Here is a 21,802-nt window from a genome sequence, read left to right as displayed (position 1 = left end):
GGATTTGTAAGAAGGAGAGGAGGGCCCCAGATACTGCCTAACTGAAGAGTTAGGTATCAGAAAGCCTTTCCATTAGGTAGAGGATGAAAAGCAGGCCTTTGGACTTGCAGACGTGCAGGAATGGACCTTTATAAGCAGAGAAATACCACATGCAAAGACATAGAAGCAAAGGGTCTAACACAATAGGGAACGAGGAGCAGTTCAATGTTCTTGGAATTTAGAGAACCTATGAGGAGCAAAAGGAAATATCGACAAGGTAGGTAGGTACGATGCTAATGCTAAGGCACTGGATTATAGAGACAGTGAAGAGCCACTGAACAGTTTTAATCAAGGGAATCACACATTCAAATTTGCGATGAGAAGTATCACTCTGCTAACAGTGTGAGACAGAGCCAAGAAGGGAGTGAGAATGCAAGAAGAGCGACCTGTCAGAAGGCAACTGCAAATGAGTAAGCAAGCCATGTTTACTTTTAATAACTCTACTAATGGAACACAGGCTGAAGAGAAATTTAACGATCCCCAAAATGGACAGGGAAATGAGTAAAGATTAAGATCAGACAGTTCACAGAAAAAAAAATAATAATAATGGCCCAAATCTATGAAAAGATACTTAGCTTCACTCAGAAAAGAAATGTAAATTAAAACCACACTGAGGTACCATTTTTCACCTATCATATTAGCCAAAATCGAAAAAGTCTAATTATATGCTGAGTTGGCAAGGCTACAGGAAAACAACTATTCTTATATATACATTATTGTTACAACCCCTATGAAGGGCAACTTGACAATATCTATCAAAATTGTACCTGCTATATATTTGACCCAGCAATACCACTTCTAGGAATTTAATCAACAGACACACTTGTATACGTACAAGGTTGCTCAATGTAGCATTTTTATAACAATAAAAACTAGAAACAATCTTAACTGTCCATCAATGGGCTAGTTAAATTATGGTACATAAATAAAAATGAACACTCTGAGGTTGCTGTGAGACAGCACTTTATATATTAATACAAAAAGATCCTCAGGGTATACTGTTACGTGGGGGGGGAAGGCAAAGCAGTTTAAGTTTCCAACATTAATGTAAAACATGTGTTGGGAGAGGAGGAGTAGGGTGAGATAAATGTATTTGTACAGGGTTATACTTTTTAAATCCCCAAAAGGATATGTAAGAAATCAATAATACTAGTAAACTATTGTAGGAATCTCGGAACTAACTATGCAGATGAGGAAGGGTAAGGATGAGTGACTTTTTACTGTTCTGTTCATCTTTTTTTCTCTTTTTGCTTTTTTACTTTTGAAGTATTAATGTGCATATAGCATTAAAAAGCTGAAACTACTGTATCAGAAATCAGCAGGATTTGGTAACTCATTTGATTTGAGAAGAAAGGAGATGGATAGGTCAAGATGACACCCAGGTTGCTGTCTAGTCACTAAACTTAAAAAAAAAAAAAACTATGTTAACCAAGGCAGGTGTTAAAGGGTAGAGGAAGGCAGCTCAGTTTTGGACAAGTTGTACTGGAGGCATCATGTTTGATGGCACATGAGAAAAAGATAGGAAATTTAGAAGAAAGGTTGGGTATAGCTCTTAGAAGAAGCCTTGGAGAATTAAAAAAAAAGGAAGACATTTATGTAAGTCTAATTTATCTAGGAATTGTTTATTCAATAAACCCAATTAATCCAGAGAATAAAACTAAAAAGGCACCTAACTCAAAGTGACAGCATAAGGCCACATAATCATATCCTTTTCTCACAGACATCACACTTCCACTGAAAGCTTATTTATTTCTTATGTTTAGATAATTTCCCAAGTTCACAACAGATTAGAAACATCAAAAAAAGGGTGTGGGTGTAGCTACCAAGGCAACTATTTGGCAGCAGTATGAGGCAGCCAAAAAATGATGAGGAGAATACCACCACCACCTCAGAAGGCACAGCATTCTTCAAGTGCTCTTCACAGGAGCCAAAGTCCTATACTTTATCATCTAAGACTTGGCCAGAATGGTCCCTCCGACAAGGAGTTTTTCATGGTTCCTGTACTCTAATCCTAACATAATTAATCAATCTCCCTTTATCAAATTTCTAATTGCAAATATTTTGTTCACACCTTTCTGAAACCACTTTACTCTGTCTTGTTTTGTAATTATTTTATAATTACAGCTAGTATTTTATTATACCAGTCTTTATTCCTATTGAATATAGACCTCTTAAATGAAGGAATATCTTTCACCTTTGTATCTCTGAACAGTTTCCTTGCACAGTATAGCATGCAAATTATCTATTCAACAATTATCCATCTTTGCTTTCTCTAAAGTGATGTGAATGAACTTGCCACAAATAGTCTCACTGCCCCAAGTTATAACAGTTCTTTATTAAGTACTTACATATTTGGCACCAGGGTAAGCACCTGGCCTGGCTTATGCCAAAAACTAATGAGATAAGGGGTGATGGGAAGTGACAGCTAGTGGGTTTGGGGGGTTCTTTCATGGGAGACAAAAATGTTCTAAGATCAGATTGTGGTCATGTTGCACACACCTGCAAATGTACTAGAAAAAAATGAACTGTACACTTTCAATGGGGGAACTTTATGTTACGTGAATTATATCTCAATAAAGCTGCTTTTAAAAATAACATACCTGCTATTATCCCCACTTCACAGATTAAGAAACTGAGGCTTGGCAATACTAGGTAATTTGTTCACGGTGACACAGCAAGCTAGTGATGGAGGCAGTATAAAAACCCAAGCAGTCTTGACGCTACATCTGTATGCTTAACTGCCATGCTCTTCTGTTATCCTTACCAAGGGACTTCACTCATCAAGCACATCAAATGCTGACATATGCCCCTACTGCTGTTCAAGTCACTCCAACTAGGACTACAAAACCTTGACCTAATTATGTTATATCATAAAGGTAGAGGAGAAGCTGAAAAGAAAGGGACCAAAGACACAGAGGAAGGGAAAAAAGTATTCAGGAGCTATATTTCAAAGCTGTCCATTTTGAGCATAAGATTACATGAAACATGACTGCTGCTTGGTTGCTATCATCAAAGTTGGTGGGCAGATCTAATTCAGCTGAGCTGGGGCTAACTGCAGGCTTCCTGGACTAGTTCTGCCTAGACCAGGGTTTCATTTGGGGCCAGATAATTCTCTGTTGTGGGAGGCTGTCCTACACACTGTATGATGTTTAGCAACACCCCTGGCCTCTACTCAGTAGCACCACTCTCCCCACCACCCCCCAGCTATGACAACCAACATGTCTCTAGACATTGCCAAACATCCTGAAGGGGAGGAGCTGGGGAGAGAAGGGGTGTTCAAAGTCATTTGAGAATCACTGGCCTAGGCTAAGGGTAATGATGAAAAAAGGACAACCATTTGATGTTAACTAGTATATATAATAATTGGAGAAAGATAAGAACTTTTTTAAATCAGTTTTATTGAGGTACCTTTCACATATAAAATGTATGTATTTAAGTTTTGATATATGTATCAAAATGTGAAAAGATCACCACAATCAAGCTAATTAACATCACTTCTTTCCAGTTACCATTTTGTGTGGAGGAAAGAGGGCATGACAGACAAGAGCCTTTTACACCAACTCCCTTCCAAGCCTACTAAGAAAAAACTATTTCATAAAAAAAAGAAAAAAGTGAAGTTGGGGCAGCATATAGGGATTAAATAGGAACAAAGCCCCTGCAGTCATGCCAACACACAAGGTTTCTGTATAGCTCAGCATGCAAGGCCTCTGACACTAGCAGAACACCAACTGTAAAGAGATACTACTAAAGATCAGAAAATAGACCTAAGATGTTAGAAATGAGAACTGCTCCCTTCGAGTGATTTGAAGGAAAATCAGTTTCCCTTACAGAAAAACCTAAGTGTCCCTCATCTCTGGAGGAACTGAAATACCAAACTCAAGGTTGCCACCCCGACCAGGGAAGAAGAGCAAATCAAATGACATTATAAATAAAAATAAAATGACAGTTGGGGCAAGAGTGGGGAGTGGTGAGACAGGACAAGAAGACAGTAGGAGACAGAGTTGACCCTATACAAAATTTATTTGCCCTGATCAAATCTCCCTTCTTGCCTTTATGTATCTTCTGTTAAGATAAACTTAAGAACTTTAAATAACCTTATCTTAACTTTTGGTTGTTCAAAGCCCAGCACTGTAGACTTTCCATTCAGAGCATTGTTCCCCTCCAAGGTGCCCCAAGCTCTAAAATCTTATTCCTCTTAACCATCTCCCTCAGAACATTTTAGATTGGGGTGGGGGGTGTGGTCATAGATAAATTAACCTACTCAATGTAAAGTATGTGCTGCAAGTAACTTCTGCCCAATAAGCATATTAAAAAAGTTTACCCTCTTCGTAATCAACAAAATGGAAACCCCAAACAAGATACAAACTTCACATATCAAATCAACAAAAAGCGTAGTTTAATAAAGTCCTGTGTTGGTGAACATGTAACAGGCATACTCATATATTGTTAGTTTGTGTAAATTGTTACAACCTAAAAAAGTCAGAATAAATTATGATATGTGCATATAATATAAATCATTTTAAAAACTATGTTGACCTATATGTGCCAATATGAAAAGAGCTATATGACATTAACTATGGAAAAAAGTAAACTGCAGGGAAACAGTAAATACAGTTTTTAATAACAAGAAAACAAAGCCATAAGGTATAATACTATTTGTGTAAGTTTTTTGAAAAGTAAACTTTTTGGAAACTTGTTAACAGTGGATTTTTAGGGGAAAGAGGAAAAATAGCTTTTATTTTCACTTTTCTGTACCATTAGAATTTGTTTATCATATATAGGTATAACTTTCAATTTGTATATTTCAAGCCTTAAAGTACTCCATTCCTCTCAACCTTAACTACTCTCACCACCAACTCTCCACACATCCCCTCCCTACTCCCGACCCAGTATCTGCATACTAATGGAAACTGCCTAATGGAATTTCAACTACTAAGGGATATATTTTGTAAATACATTTTGGATATATATCTAGGACTTTTCTTTGAAATTTCTTCACTTACCTCTCTAAAACAACCTCTGAGATGAAAGAGAAAAAGAATCCCTACACTGCCCAGGGAACCACAAACTCTCGTTTTCCTTTTGGGCCCTCTAACCATTCTCTCCTAGAGAGAGACAACGCTTGTGGTTACAATGTCCCCTCCTTCACTCTCTCACATAAAGAAGGGCAACCTCAACTGTCACTGAAGAGGGAGGAAGGCCTGACCCTTGCAGAATCAATTAACAGCAGGGATCCTACTCTGGTTTTTCTCAGCTATCATCACCTTGGTGCAGGTGGCCAACCACGCCTCTAAACTTCTCCAGGGCAGGGTCTCAGTCCTGTTTACTGCACCATCCCCAGTACTGTATGTATATGAACCTTAGTATTTGTTCATTTTAACTGAATCAGGTCAGAGCATTCTCTGTCAAAGGGAGGCAAGTTAGTGGAGTACTTCTAGGTCATAGCCCTTTAAAGATGCCTCAAAATAGCTTCCTGCTTATCAGTCTTTCCTCCACTCTCCTTAGCTTAGAAGTTTCACACAGCTAAACCAAGTATTTCCAATTGCCGCTTACTACTGATGTCTAATCATTAGAGCACAATAACTGTTTTGAATATTTTTAAATATCTCAGATTAATGGGTTTAAGATTTACCTTAACCAACTAATTTTTCTCATCTGAGTATAATCTTCATGATTTTCTCACCAAGCATGATCACCTCTACCAACTCAAACAATTACAGCCTCAAAGCAGCAAACTTATCCTTAATTTTGAACTAATTAGTGAGAAAAGGTTATAAAATACTTTTTCAAGTATTGGGGGAAATGGTGCTAATCAGGTGGTTCATAACAGGAGAGTGTGGAAGAGCTGACCTCCACTCCAAGATGTCAGAATTTCAAACCATTTGGCAGCTCATTAAATAAGATTAAAAAGTAAATATGTCCTCCGAGAAGTTATTGGGTTTATTTTTAAACTAAGTATTTTTGGAATTTTTAACACTTCTAAACAGGAATACTCAAAACAAACAGTTTTCTCCTACCACCTATTGTAATTGGAAGTGACAAATGACTTGTGCAGCAAATTGAGTTTAAAAGTAAAAAAATGCACACTCATACACACATACATCTTATAACAAAATAAAGTGCAATACTAACTTCCAAATTACTCTGGCTTACAAGTTTAACAAAGAAGTAAATGCCTTCTCAAGTACTGTCACAATGAAAGACCAAGCACCTCCAAAAGACAGAAACATACAAGAGGTTATCTTCTGAGACAACGAAAGTGGACTGAATCCTGGAAAGAAATTATTAAAATCCAACTCTGAAACAGATGGTTAACCTCAAAACTTTATTTCTTGGCTGAATGAATGAAAAGAAAAGGGGAGAAGGAGATAGAGAACAATACGCCATTTGGCAATAATTTTAAATATTACTTAACCTCTGAATAAAACAATACAGACAATGTAGATGCTTCTAAACCTCCAGGATATCTCAGGGCTGCCCCAATTCCACCACAGGAATATGACTGTGACTTTGGATAAATCAAATTACAATCTGAACCTAATTTCTCAAGCATATACATGAGTTGGAGATCACTGAAGTTTCCTTGCAGCTCTCTAACACTAACAAGGAAACACAAATTTATTCTTTTCCAATATACAACACTTGTCAGCCAACTCACCGTGTACTCTCTTGTTAGTTCTAGGTATATGTGATAAAAAAACGTAGCCCTGAGGAAGCCACAGGACAATCTTAATTCTCCAAGAGGGAGAAGCAAAAAGAGCACAATCTCCCCAAATTTTTCCCTTCTCACAAAGTTCTGGGTATAGTCTACCATTTCACTCTTCACCGGGGCCACCTCTGTCTAATACTTTACTTTAGGCTTAACAAATTATTGATAAAGCCTAGTCCTCAAAACCTAACTCTTTGTGACTGTTAAAGCTGCAAAACACTTTTAATACAAATTTTAAAATCAAAACTTATTCGATAGCCAACTCATGTAGAAATATATGTCAAATAAGCTTCATACAAAACATCCCATGACAACAAGAACCACTATCATCACATTATCTCCTCTAACTCTTGGGAAAAGTGAGGGAAAAGAAAGGCATACCAAACAGGAATGAAAGTGACAGAAGAGTACAAAAACTTGTACAAAAACTGCTGTAAAAACAGAGTTAACGTAAGGAGAATCAATCTCAACAGAGAAAAAAAAAGGAGAAAATAAGAAAGGGCCCAAAAGTTATATATATAAAAAAAGTACAAACACTGCTTTGTTATTTAAAATATTCAGACCTTCAAGTAAAACCCAGAGGATAATTTTTTTAAACAGTCCAAAAGTCCCCCCCAAAAAAATATATATATATATACACACACACACTACTTCAGTAATCAAATAAAGTCTAAAGCGCACCTTTTCTGTATACATTGGTAAATTTATTTCGAAAGAACATTATGACAACGATTTTTTAATAGTTGTTTTTCGGAATAAACCTGTTTTACCACAAGAAGTTCCATGTTGAAACTTTAACCTACATATTCACCACTACAAATTGTAATTAGGTTTTCTGCTATACCAGGTGATACAAGATTGTTCTACCAACTAACCTGCATGCATCATGGAAATGCCCATTTTATTGTCCCTAAAAATGCTAACATCTCTGACATATGAACTGCATTGATAAGTGTCCTTACTAGTCCTTATTTTGCTTAACATCATTTTTGTGTTTTTAACTATTTTACTTGATACTACATGCGGTAGTATAGAAAATGTTCTATGCCCAGTCTTGGAACTTTACGTGTTAACTGAGGGCAATGATTACATTGCCACTCAAGTTTTAAATAATTGTGATTTATTTATAGGTCGCCTCTTATACATAAACACACTTGAATTTTTAAGGACTAGTAAGAAAACAGCAGAAGACGCACTCACTCAAGACCCCAGACCAACCTTCGAAATTAAAGGCTATATCCAAAGTTTCGGAAATGGTTTAATAAACAGGGTTGGTGGGGTCGTTCAGGACAGTACTGCCCATCCATCATTTCACAATAAAACTGTGAAAAGAGCGTTCACAGTACGTTCTTCAAAGTCAAATAAAAGGTCCCCTTTAGGGGTTAGGATGCTTAAAACGTTTGTTAAGTGGATAGGGACCTGCTCTTTGAAACCCTTCGCCGAGTTTATACGGGCGGCAAAAGAACGCAGGAACAGGCAATTTGAAGACGACGAGGTGCAGCGTTTCAGGGTTCAGACTCATTCCCTCGAATAACTGTACCGCCGCTTAGCGCAGCTTTAACGTATACACCAAAGGGCAATAGCAGCAAAAAAACAAACAAACAAAAAAAACCACCAACAAGCTTCTCCCGACCAGAAACTTTTCAGATGTCACTAAGATAACAGACTGCAAAAATGTCAACTACACAGTTGCACGCCGTTGGCATTGTCGTCCCATCTCCCAGGCTTCCTACAGGAAAGCCAGAACCCAGGGGTCGCCGGGGAGGAGCCACTTCGGCCCGCTCTGGGCTCTTCCTCAACTAGGTCCTCGGGTGCCCCCAGCACTAGCTCCAAGAGGCGCGGTGAGCACGCTTTATCCCCGGTGACTGGCAAGTAACAGTATAAAAATGTCACTCTATCGGCCCGTTGTCGTCGGCCGGAGCGCAGGCTGCGCGGGCGCAGCGCGGGGGACCGGGCAGCGGGGGCGAGGACGCCGAGGCCCGCACACCGCCCCGGAGTCGGCCGGGACCCGCGCTCCCGCCCCTCGCCCGGAAGGGGGAAAACCCGCCCGCGGGAGGATTCAACAGGAGCGCCGCGCCGCCCGCCTGCCGCCCGGGAAACAGCCGCCGGCCGGCCCGGCGCGGGGGGAGGGGCGGCGGCGGGGCGCGGGCGGCGGGGCGGCCGGACAGCCGGCGCGGACCCCCGGCCGCGCGCAAGGTCACCGCCCGCCGCCCGCCGCCCTCGCCCGGCCGCGGGTGCCGCGGCCGAGCCAGGGCGGCAAGTTTAATTTCCAGAGGCTGCTGCTGAGCCCGCGGCGTGGAGGGAGCGTGCCAGCCGTGGGGCCCACCCCACCCCCACCGCGCAGCCCGGCCCGCGCCCCTCTTCCCGGTCCCACCGCCGCCAGGCAGCCGGCGGCTGCAGCCCCCGATGCCGGGAGGAGAGTCCCGGCTGGCAGGCGGGCGGCGCTTGAGCCCCGCCACAGACACAGCCGCGGTGGCGGGCGCTGAAAAATAGAGCTTGGTGACCAGAGAGGAGAGACGTTCTTTCCGTTAACTGAATTATTCCCTACCTCCGGGTGTGCGACTCGCTACTCCTCTCACTCCGCTGCTCTCCGGGATCCGCCGCCGCCGCCGCATCCAATCGCCTCCACCCCCCCCTCCCCTTCCGCAGCCAGCCCTGCCGTTCCTCCTCCTCTCCGCTTCAAAATGGCGCCAAGCGCTCTTCGGCGGCTGCTCCAATCGAACCGCCGCGGACAGCACCCGGGGGCAGGCAGAGCGCCGCGTGGGTGAGCAGCGCCCCCTACCGACCAGACAGCTGCTCGCGCGCCTGCCGACCCGCCAGACTCCCCTCCGCCCCGCCCCGTGCGCGCGCGCGCCGGATTCCGCTTCGCCCCGCCCCTCCCGTCGCGCGCGCACGCAGCCAAACGGGCACGCCGGCGCTGTGGCCGCTGTGGCCGCTGTGGTGTCAATGCTTTCTCTGCCCCTAAGGCTTCCTAACTTTTGCCGAAAAATCATATAAATTGTTACGTATCTCTAACTTTTGTTATAAAAGTTGGGCATTTTTAAAAACACTGAAATTGAGGCCTAATGTTGTGCTGTCTAAATGAAATTGGTGTTAACTACTTTGCTCCTTACTCGGTGACTCTGACCTAGTCATCTCAAAATGCCATAAAATAGCTTTTTTCTGTTTTCTGTACTGTGTATGTTACGTCTTCACTTAATCCCACAGCTTTCCCATTTTGAGGTATTGTTTACGCGGCGGGTAGGGGGAGGGACATTGTAATTCCACCTGTAACAAAGCATTCCATTCATTCGTTTTATCACAGTTGTCCTTATTGGAGGGAGAAATAATCAGAAGACCACAAGGACGCCTTCCAGGAGGTGGGTTTCTAACCTCCTTCACCTCCAGGAGGTGCCGCTCCTCCGTCTTGCAGCTGTGGGGGAGTGTGTTAAAAGTTGATGTGGCGATTACTATTTGGAGGGAGAGAGGGGGGAAAAATTTAAGGCCTCAATGAATTATAGTTGCTAACAACAACAACAACAACAACAAACCTATGTTTTATACAACAGCAAATGGATTTACACAAATCAGTAATATAAACCTTCATTTAAAGCAACAGTGTTAAGGAAAACTGGAATCTGAAGTAGATATTAAAAGAAAAATAGGCTTCTCTGTTTAAAGCTTTAAAAAAACAACCAAATGTGGAGGTAGGCTGTATATGGGAAATCTCTGTACCTTCCTCTCAGTTTTTCTATGAACTTAAGACATCTGATAAAAATAAAAGTCCAAGTTATAATTCATCAGGAGCTATATAATTGGATGTGGCATAATTTAAAAGTTAACATACACCATTCAAAAATCAGTTGTGAACTCTATCTACCCTCTGAAAGAGAAATTATATGGGAATGATGTAAAAAATGCTGATTATACAGACTTGGTTAGAGAATTATCTTTAATTATAAAGAACCACAAATCCTGTCACTACCTGAATAGGAAACTATTGCTATTGCTACTGTAAACAGATTATTAATAAACAGTACACATACATAGCCTTACACTTCTGTGGTTCAGAGGACTGACACAAGTTTCACTGGGCTAAAATCAAGAGGTTGGCACAGCTGCATTCCTTTCTGGAAGATCTAGGAGAGAATCTATTTTCTTCCCTTTTCCATCTTTCAGAGGCTGACCACATTTCCTTAGCTCTGGTCCTCCTCTTCTCCATCCTCACAGTCAGCACAGCAGCATCTCTCTGACCCTGTTTCCATTGTCACATCTTTCACTGACTCCCTTTTTCCTCCTTCATTCAGTTTTAATGCCTTCTGATTACATCAGACCCACCTGAATAATCCAGGACAATCTGTCTAATATAAGGTCAAATGATTAGTAACCTTAATTTGATCTGTAGCCTTAATTTCCCTTCGCCATGTAACCTAACATATTCACAGGTTCTGGGACACAAGACATAGACATCTTTGGGAGTTCTTATTCTGCCTACCACAATACTCATATTTGAGTTATTAGGATTTTTTTTATAGGGTCTAAAGCTGAGGTTAAGGGGATTAGTAAATTGGAAGACATCAGAAATGCACATAGTTAGTATGAACAACCCTAAAGCACCTACATCACCCGATTACATTTTGAATACAGCCTCACTAAAGCATGGTTTCTGAAATCCTTGTTATTCCACACCAGAAATCATATATACTTGGCTATTCTCCCTACCTTATCTGTGGGGCTTGGACCTTGTAGGACATGGTAGGTGGTGTATCAGCAGGTGTATGCTGGAAAATTGTCTCTAGAGGGTCTAGAATTTCAACTTTATACCATTTGAAAGAAAGTAATTTCCAGGTTAAAAAGAAAATAGAAGGCTATATGAATGTGCTCCTCTAGAAATATAGTACTTAGAGTTTGTGATTATGTTCATTCAAGTATATGAATAACACAAATAAGTCTTTTAAAATGCACTTTTAAAATGCACTGGAAGTAAACTGAGTTATGAGAAACTGTATCCATGTATAAAACAGGGGGAGACATAAGAGAATTTCTGAAAGGCCACCTCTGATCAAAACAAATACATCATTTTACTTTCACATTTATCATTTCACTCCAAAATGCAGTAAAACATTTACCATACATAGTACAGCATGCTGGGCAGCTAGTTAGTAAATGAGGAGACTGAGCTCTTCCTAGATATAGGCTGTTACTTATTCGGTGTAATTCAAGGTACTTCCCAAAGGCTAACAACATGACTCCCACCAGCCTACAACATTGCTGAAATTCCCACTAGTAATTCTTTGGGTTAGGGTATTGGATCTCCAGAAAACATGTTGGCATGTCGTTGCATTACTTGAAAAAGGTAACTCACTAGCCCATTCGTATCTGTCAGCAGAGATCAAGCGGAATAGAAATTCCCTTTGTGATGTTGTAGGCATTAAGCAAGAGGTGAAAGACTGGAGCGGTCTTCTCCAAAACCCTAAAGGCAGACCCCTGTTTGTGACACTGCCATCACCGGGCTCTTCACCGCCACCCTCACCCAAAACTCAACTGCTGGTACCTATAATTCCTCCTTCCATGATTAATCCCCTGTATTAAGCACTGTGCCCATCCTGTGACCGTCCTTAAAATGCAAATACTCCTAGAAGAGTGCCACATTCATCGGCAGTCTCAGGGCAGTGGGTCTCAACTGGAGTGGAGCAGAAGGGTCTCAAAGTCACCTGGCGAATTTATGCGCATTGCATGCATCTGTCAGCCCACACTTTGACAGGCTTTACACTAACAGAAGATTATTTTCCTTTCCGTGGAGAGAGGTAGATAAAAGAGACAGGGCCAAGAAAGGTGCTGGGATTTCCAAACAGGGAGAAAAGCTAGAAGGGGAAGGATGCTACAAAGAGAAATTAGAAGAAGGGTTCTGAGATGACCTCTACCTCATAATACAGTTCAATGCCGCAGCCAGCAAACGTGAGCCAAGACAGTTTCCTGCTGACTTTCTTTTTAAACATTGTTTTAGAGTTCTTATCTTGTTAAGTACATTTAGTATCTTAAAGAGTTTTGTATCATCTTCTTACCTGATAATCAACATTACTCCCAATCGCCTATGCATACATTATACTGAAATTCTTACCTTTCTTTTTTTTTTTTGCCCGAAGAACTCTCTGGGATCTTTGGGGTTATATGTGTGTGTGTGTTAGCAAAGATCATTTGGGTAAATATACAGACTTGCTAGTCTTGGTTTCCTTGGGAGTTAAACAGCATAGTTCATCATTATGACTGACAGGATCTGAGCTGCAGGCTGAGAATTCCTGAATGCACTGCGCAGGACTCTATGGCCAGCACTCAGCAGTGTGTGCAATCCATGGGCCTGCAATGGTTAATGGGAGGAAACTGCATTTATTTACACTCTAAATCCACTCTATCCAACAGAAATATGATATGAATCGTGTATGCAACTTAAAATCTTCCAACTTGAAAAAGTGAAAAGAAACCAGTAAAATTAATTTTAATAATATTTTATGTAAAACAGTAAATCTGAAATATTGTCATTTGCACATGGGAGCAATATAATATTTTATTAATGAGATAATTTACATTCTTTTGTTCATCTTGTGAATTTTACACTTAAAGCACATCTCAATTCCCACTAGCCATGGTTCAAGTGCTCAAAAATATGTGTGGCTAGTGGCTTCCTCTTGTGAACAGCATAGCCAGTAACCCTGGAATCAAAATGCTATTTTTTTAACAACTTGTAATAAATAGCCAACATTGTTTCATCATGTATTCTTTGCAACTGTTGAAGTTTGTTAAGAAGTATGACAATACCAGTTGAAGTGCATGTATTTAAATACATATGCATAAACATTTATGTATAGACATACATTCACAGTGTTATACACATATAGTATAGTATGTATATTGTTATTTTAGGCTCAGGTTTTTATTTTGATATAAAACAATGATCTTAAACTTCATATTTATATCAAGTATATCATTGGCTCAGATATGTAAGAAAGTAAATGAGAATTTATTTAATGACTATTATGACTAGCCACTAGAATTAGCCATAATTCTCAGCAAGGAGTTAAACTTAATACCAGAAGCATCCTTATAATAATACATGAGCTCCTTTAAACACATTTTCATCTAAAATAAAATTTCTTTATATATTGTTAGAAATAATGTGTAATAGAACCATCTGGCCAAATGACTTAATGGAATAAAAATGAGAACTCTCTCCCAAACCTCTTATTTATATTTTGATTTTAATGAATTGTCTGGCATAGGGCCACTCCTGCTACTGTAGACTAGGTAGGGTTGTGGCTATGTGGGTGCCTACCCCAATTAATTCAACCAGACTCCTTTACTTAACTTAACCACTTTTATCTACTTCTTACTGCTCTTTATTTTTTCACTCCCTTCCCACACCCATGCTGCTTAAGCCCATGACTTCCTTCATTTGTAGATTTACCCTTCACCTTAATTTTCTTTTCCTCTCCATAGTCTTACAGCCTATGCTATTTTTATTTTATAGAAAATGTTCACCTCACTATTTTTAAAAAGGGCAAAAAAAAGGAAACATTCCTTATTCTTTCTCAGGATTTCAATATTCTTCCCAAATAGGGTATGGATGCTGTATTAATTCTGTATATACATGCATATTTAACAAGTCTGTTCTTTAGACATTCATATCACATCTACCCATTATAGAGAGGAGGCTTCCTTTTTATAAGATCAAACTAGGTGTAATTTCTTATACAAAATGTACCTAATAGTCCTTCAGTTACTTGATGGTTGCTTTTTAAATTGATTATCAGTTTGCTTACATATATTAGAGCTGGTTAGGAAAAGTGTTAGAAAGATGCCATGAAAAGACTTTGAGAATTTTAGGGTTCATAGAGCACTAAAATGATCATCTCTTTCAATTCATTTTACATAAAGAAATTAAGACTCAGATAGCTAAGTGATTTGTCCAGGGAACCATAGCCAGGAAAATTTTTTTAGTGAACCTCATCATCCTCCAGTTAATCTAAAAAGTATATAATTTTAAAATCCCATTCCATCTTACAAACATTTGACTCTCTTTTTAAATTAAGCCCCATATAAGTCACAAATATATACGATAAATTTGTGGAAATACTGACTTGTGGGAGACCAGAAAAATGGAACCCTAAGTGCAGTGCACGGTTGCTTCAATATGTTCTCTCAAATTTGTTATACATAAAATATATAATACATAAATATTAAATGTAATATATATATATTATAGACTTTATTTTTTAATGTGGTAAAACAAATATAAAATTTACCATTGTAACATTTTTAGGTGTACAGTTCAGTAAAGCGTATTTACATTGTTGTGAAACAGAGCTACGGTACTTTCTCATCTTGCAAAACTAAGATTCTATACCCGTTAAGCAGCAATTCCCCTTTCCCTCTCTCCCCTAGTCCCTGGTAACTCCCATTTTATTTTCTGTCTCTATGAATTTGACTACTTCAGATACCTCATGTAAGTGGAATCATACAGTACTTGTCTTTTCCTGAATGACTTATTTCACTTAGCATAATGATAGATCTTACTTTTTTAAGAGTTCCAAAGCTAGATGATTGACTTTTATGCAAATTATAATACCTTCTGCTACCATCTAAAGAGAAATTTGTGTTTAGGAAAGCATTTATCATCAATTCAGCTTCAGGAAATAATAGAGAGATATGGAACCCAGAACAATTTCACTTGAAAATATGAGAATGACACAGGAGAGTTCAGACTGCAGCTCCAAACGTATCTGCAAAACTGTCTGAATTCCTACAATATGATATATTACCTATACATCCATATTCAACCATAATCAATGTTTTTATTTTACGCAGTCAACAAAATCAGCATGTCAGTGTAAGATAGCCAGAAACACCAAACCAATTCATCAATGTCATGTTTCTAAGCAGTTTATTTTTGTGCATGGGGTAATAGCCCACTCTATACCCAAACAAATTTGTATCACTTTTCATTCCAGGTAAATTAACTTGACTCCTGATACTTCTCTTCATAGGTATATAAGAAGCATCCTTTGTTTTAATACAGGAATTATATTTCTTGTGCTGGCCATAGTAAAAACATAGTAATATTTGAAAATTAACTTTATTCAGCAGCCAGCAGATGGAGCTATCGAAAACTGTTGCTATTACTTAAAAAAAATTTTTTTTTAATTTCTTGAAGTAAAACAAGTTTAGGTATATATATATATATATATATACACATATATATAAAATATACATATACACGTGTAAATAATGTGTTTATTGTAGAGAAATATGGAAATGCAGTTAAGATTTAAAAAGGAAAAAAATCAATCTTAATCATGCCACCAGAGAAAACTACTTTTAATGCTTTTAATACTTTTTATATATCAGTCTGAAATATGTTTATTCATATATTCATTTTACATTTATATTTTACAAAAATATAATTTTAATATGCTTTGTAATATAAATTTAATATAGTGAAATATATATTTATAATGTTTTATAGTCTGCCTTCTCTCCTTGAAAAAATCAGATGTATTTGCTTATATAGAAATCTCCAGGGATAACATTTAAAATATTTGCAGTGGCACAGGACAGGCAAGGACCAATCAGAATAGATACAGGCTGTAGCTTGAGCAGGATGCTGTATGTTCCCTGCTGTGCCAGGCATTCACCCTTTAATTGAAGGATGACAAGCAAGGTATGTAGGGAGACAGGGAGTGGCTGGAGTGCCCAAAGAGGAAGGAGAGTACTCAAGGGGTCAGGAAGTGACCATATAAAAACATTATAGAAGTATTTTATTATTTTAAAAACACAGCCACACCAATGCATAGCTTCTGAACTATCAGCTCTAAAACATTTGGAAGAATATACAGTCCCCAACCAATGATAGTTCGACTTAGGATTTGAGTTTGAATCTTCTCTCAGGCTAGTGATATGGGGTATGATACCCTTTCGTGATGCTGGAATATGGAAGCAAGCTACAGCCACGAGATCATACTGGTTAACAACCAGCATACTTACAACCATTCTAGACCCATACAACCATCCTGTTTTTCTCTTTCAGTACAGTATTTAACAAATTACATGAGATATTCAACACTTTAATATAAAACAGACCTTGTGTTAGACTATTTTGCCCAACTGTAGGCTAATGTAAGTGTTCTGAACACACTTAAGGTAGGCTAAGCTGTGATGTTTGCTAGGTTAAGGTGTATTAAATGCATTTTTGACTTACGGTATTTTCAAGTTATGATGGGTTTATTGGGACATAACTCCATCGTAAATTGAGGAAGATCTGAACAAGGATACACAAACTTAGGGGACTCCTAGGAGGTGTGGCTTAGGAACAACAGTGGCAGAGAAGTTTTTTACTATAATCTCTTTGGTACCAAGATTATGTATTTAATATTAAAAATGATGTTTAAATAAAATATCATGAATAACTTTCAAGTGAATAAATACACACTTATATTTATAGTGACTATATACTACTATTTCATTCTGTAGTTATATCATAATTTACTTAATGAACCTCTATTGTTGAACTGTCCAATAATGAATCACTACATAAAATATGTTTAAATCCATCAGTTCATAATAAATTTTTTAAGAAAAAACCCTAAGTCACTGTTGGAGATTGCTAATGAACTAACTCATTATTTTGAAACCTGGCAAATAAGGAGAAATAATCCATCATTTATCCTGCCAAGGAATAATCAAATAGTTTTCTGTGAACAGAAGTAGTCCAGCTGATAAATGAAGAGAGAATGATACAACTAGAATATCATCATTTTTTAAACCCTAATGAAAATAATAGATCCAGACATTGAACACAAATACTTGCTAACATTACACAGAGGGACAACTGAATATTAGATGCTCCCTGATGGAAGAACATAGCAGCACCTATGCAGTAACATTGCCGAAATAATCTAACCTGAATCTGATCAAGCCTCTAGAAGCAAGTACCAATATATAAGAAATATGGAGGACATGTCCTGGTTTCTTAAATAAATTCTAAGAGTCAACATCAGAACCAAAGGAAACAAAAGCAAAAATAAACAAGTGGGACTACAACAAACCAAAAAGCTTCTGCACAGCAAAGGGATCCATTAACAAAATGAAAAGGCAACCTACTGAATGAGACAAAATGTTTGCAAATCATGCATCTGATAAGGAATTAGTATCTGACAAATATAACAACTCATATAACTCAGTAGCAAAATAACAATCTGATTTAAAAATAAACAGGGGACCTGAATAGACATTTTTCCAAAGAAAACATACAGATAGGCAACAGGTATGTGAAAAGATGCTCAACATCCCTAATCATCAAGTAAATTCAAATCAAAAACATGATGAGATAACACCTCACACCTGTTAGAATGGATATCAAAAATATAAGAAATAATGTGTTGGCAAGGATGAAAGGATGGAGAAAAGGGAACCCTTGTGCACTGCTGGTGGGAATGTAAATTGGTACAGCCACTATGGAAAAAAATATGGAGGTCCCTCAAAAAATTAAAAATAGAACCATCATATGGTTCAGCAATTCCATTCCTGGGTATTTATCTGAAGAAAACTAAAACACTAACTCAAAAAGATGTATGCACCCCCATGTTCATTGCAGCATTATTTACAACAGCCAAGATATGGAAGCAACCTCAGTGTCCATCAGTAGATAAATGGGTAAACAAGATGTGGTTCATACATATACAATGAAATATTATTCAGTCATAAAAAGAATGAAATCTTGCCAATTGCAACAACATGCATGAACCCTGACAGAATTATGCTAAGAAAAATAAGCCAGAGAGAAAAAGACAAATACCATATGACCTCACTTATACATGAAATCTAAACCAAAACAAAACAAGCTCATAGACACGAAGAACAGATTGATGGTTGCCAGAGGTGGGAGCTGGGTGAAATGGTAAAGGGGCCAAGCATATAAACTTCCAGTTACAAAATAAGTCATGAGGATTTAATGTATAGTTGATAATACTGTACTGCATATTTGAAAGTTGCTGAGAGTAAATCTTAAAAGTTTTCATCATAAGAAAAAAAATTCTGTAACTATGTATGGTGACAGATGTTAACTGAACTTATTATGGTGATCATTTTACAATAAATACAAACATGGAATCATTATGTTGAACACCAGAAACTAATATAATGCTATATGACACTTATACCTCAATAAAAATAAAAACTGAAAAAATAAATTCCAAGGGGGAATAAATGAGAGATGGAAAGGAAATCTAAACACTAAAAGGGGTTAACTGATCAGCCAGTTGCAATAGGTGGACCTACTTGGATCCTGATTCAAGAAAATAAACTGTAAAAAATAATTACATTTATGAGAAATTTGGAAATTAGAATACTAGATATTTAATTATATCATTGCTTAATTTTTAGATGTAATAAAATAATAGTATAATGGTTATGCTAAAACAAATTTACTGATATGAAGTATTCTGTTTCTTGGTCAGGTATTAGTGTGTCTGGTTTGTAAAAATTTGATGAATAGCACTAGATTTAAAAATAGGCCAAAGACCTTAACAGACAGCCTACCAAAGAAGATATGGCAAATAAGCATATGAAAAAATACTCTACCCCTTATGTCATCAAGGAAATGCAAATTAAAATAACAGTGAGATACCACTACACATCTATTACAATGGTCAAAATCCGAAACACTTACAACACCAAATGCTGAAAACATTGTGGAGCAACAGGAACTCTCATTCATTGCTGGTGGGGATGCAAAAATGGTATGGCCACTTTGTAAGACAGTTTGGCAGTTTCTTACAAAACTAAACATTCTTACCATGTGATCTAGCAATCACATTGCTCCTTGGTATTTACCCAAGGGAGTTGAAAACTGAGGTCCATATAAAAACCTGCACATAATGTTTATAGCAGCCTTATTCATAATTGCCAAAACCAGGAAGCAATCAAGATGTTCATCAGTAAGTAAATGGATAAATAAACTGTGATGCATCCAGATAACAGATTATTATTTGGTGCCAAAAAGAAATCATCTATCAAGTCATGAAAAACATGGTGGAAACTTAAATGCATACTACTAAATGAAAGTAGCCAATCTGAAAATGCTACATACTGTATGATTCCAATTATATGACATTCTGGACAAGGCAAAAGTATGGTGACAGTAAAAAGATCAGTGGTTGGGGTGGTTAGTGAGGAGAAATAGGTGGAGCACAGAGGATTTTTAGGGCTGTGAAAAATACTCTGTATTATACCGTAAGGATGGATATATGTCAGTATATCCATAGAGTGTACAACACCAAGAATGAACTCTAATGCAAACTACAGGTTTTGATATGTCAATGTGGGCTTATCAATTGTAATAATTATATCACTCTGGTAGGGGATAATGACAATGGGGGAAGCAATGCATGTGTAGGGGCAAGGATTACATGGGAAGTCTCTATAACTCCTCTGAATTTTGCTCTAAACCTAAAATGTCTCTAAAAATAATCTTTATTAAAAAATTTATAATAGCCTATAATGATAAAGACTATGAAAAGGAATATATATATATACATATATAACTGAATCACCAAGCTGTACTAACTTGGTGATTCTAACAGAAACTAACACACAACATTGTAAGTCAACCATACGTCAATTTAAAAACAAATAAATGAAAAAAGTGCTTGCTTCGGCAGCACATATACTAAAATTGGAAAGATACAGAGAAGATTGGCATGGCCCTTGTACAAGGATGACACACATGGATTTAAAAAAAAGAAAAAATTAGATAAATAGCACTGTGTATATATATTATGCATCAATATAAAGTTAAAATATAAATGCAAATAAATAACAATGACATAAAATGATTTTTTAGAAAAAAATAAATAATGATATTTAGAATTAGTTTCAACATAATACAGAAGGGAGAAAAAATGGATGGAGTATGTATGAAACAAGACTGACCCCAAGCTGAAAATTGTTGAAGCTGGATGATGGACACAAGACAGTTCATTACACTCTTCTGTCCACTTTTGTATATATATAAAATATTCTAGAATAACGTGTTTTTAAGTGTCCAGACTTTAAAATTTTGGCACATATTGCCAAACTGCTCTCCAGAAAAATTGTTCCAATTTTTACCTTACCAGTGGTGTAAATCAACATCCATACATACCAGTATTAATGTAATTTTATAAAAACAAAACTAGAGATAATGACATCAGTGAATATCTTAATTCATACATCAATTCGTTTGAGTTTTTGCTTTGTACAGTGTTATGAAGTCCTGCCCATGAGTATTTTGCAGTTAAATCTTTGATCGTTTGGCTGTCACAGGTCTGTCCCAGGCTCCCTTTGGGCTCTACCAGGGAAAGGGTATCAGTCAGTGTGAACTGACCCATTCTATCCCTTGGCATTAGTAAGGGAGACTCCCCAGCTCCCTCTCCTTATCAGATAAATACAAAAGTGACTTTGTTTCAGGGATTTTCCTGGTAATAATTATAAGGAAAACAGAATTAACAAAGGGACCACTCTATAGGTTTCATTTACACAGTGTCACAGTGATGTCCCTTGGTGTGTGTAGTTACAGTGTCCCTTCTGCAATCGCCACAGATTAGCTCAGTCCTGTCCTATTTCCACTTACAGATCTAGGCTGTAGGTGGGCAGGGCTCATTTTTCCCCAAAGGCTCTTTTGCCCAACACAGGTATCAGAAGAAGGAATTTCCCCAGAGTAACTGAGGATGATTCCAAAGTGAAATGTTTCCCAGCAAAGGACTGGAAAAAAGCAAGCTGCAAGAACATGTGTAGAGGATGATTCCATTCTGTGAAAAGAAGGGGCAGAAAGAAAAGCAGCAGCAAGGGGGAAACCCCATATATGTGTGTATATATTTGGACAAACAGGGAGAATGTTGTGAAAGGAGATATTCTGTGATATTAACATTGGTTACCTCAGAGGATTTGGGCAAAGTGAGGGCTGGAGGATAGATGATTAGCATTTTTGTTATGTATCTCTGTATTTTTTTCAAGTATTTGTTTGTTTAATTGAAGTATACTTGA

General features: G+C 37.9%; 1 protein-coding gene, 1 long non-coding RNA gene and 1 other non-coding gene across 8 annotated transcripts in view; 2 read left to right on the top strand and 1 right to left on the bottom strand.

Moving 5' to 3' along the window:
* The window catches only part of PDS5B (PDS5 cohesin associated factor B), a 162,446-nt gene extending 152,963 nt beyond the window's left edge, over positions 1-9,483 (bottom strand). For all 6 annotated transcript variants that reach the window (XM_072976100.1, XM_072976101.1, XM_072976104.1 and 3 more), the window contains exon 1: positions 9,297-9,483. The gene's annotated coding sequence lies outside the window, so the exon portion shown is untranslated. The remainder of the gene's footprint in view (positions 1-9,296) is intronic.
* LOC140701091 (uncharacterized) lies at positions 8,982-10,527 on the top strand. Its single transcript, XR_012079921.1, has 2 exons — positions 8,982-9,512; positions 10,053-10,527. It is a non-coding gene; the product is annotated as an uncharacterized lncRNA (long non-coding RNA).
* Positions 10,528-20,423: 9,896 nt separating this feature from the next.
* On the top strand, positions 20,424-20,530 carry LOC116283392 (U6 spliceosomal RNA). Its single transcript, XR_004192993.2, has one exon. It is a non-coding gene; the product is annotated as a U6 spliceosomal RNA (small nuclear RNA).
* The last annotated feature ends 1,272 nt before the right edge of the window (positions 20,531-21,802 follow it).

The sequence above is a fragment of the Vicugna pacos genome, chromosome 14 (assembly GCF_048564905.1).
Source record: "Vicugna pacos chromosome 14, VicPac4, whole genome shotgun sequence".
NCBI lineage: Eukaryota > Metazoa > Chordata > Mammalia > Artiodactyla > Camelidae > Vicugna > Vicugna pacos.
This window is presented reverse-complemented; position numbering and strand designations above follow the sequence as displayed.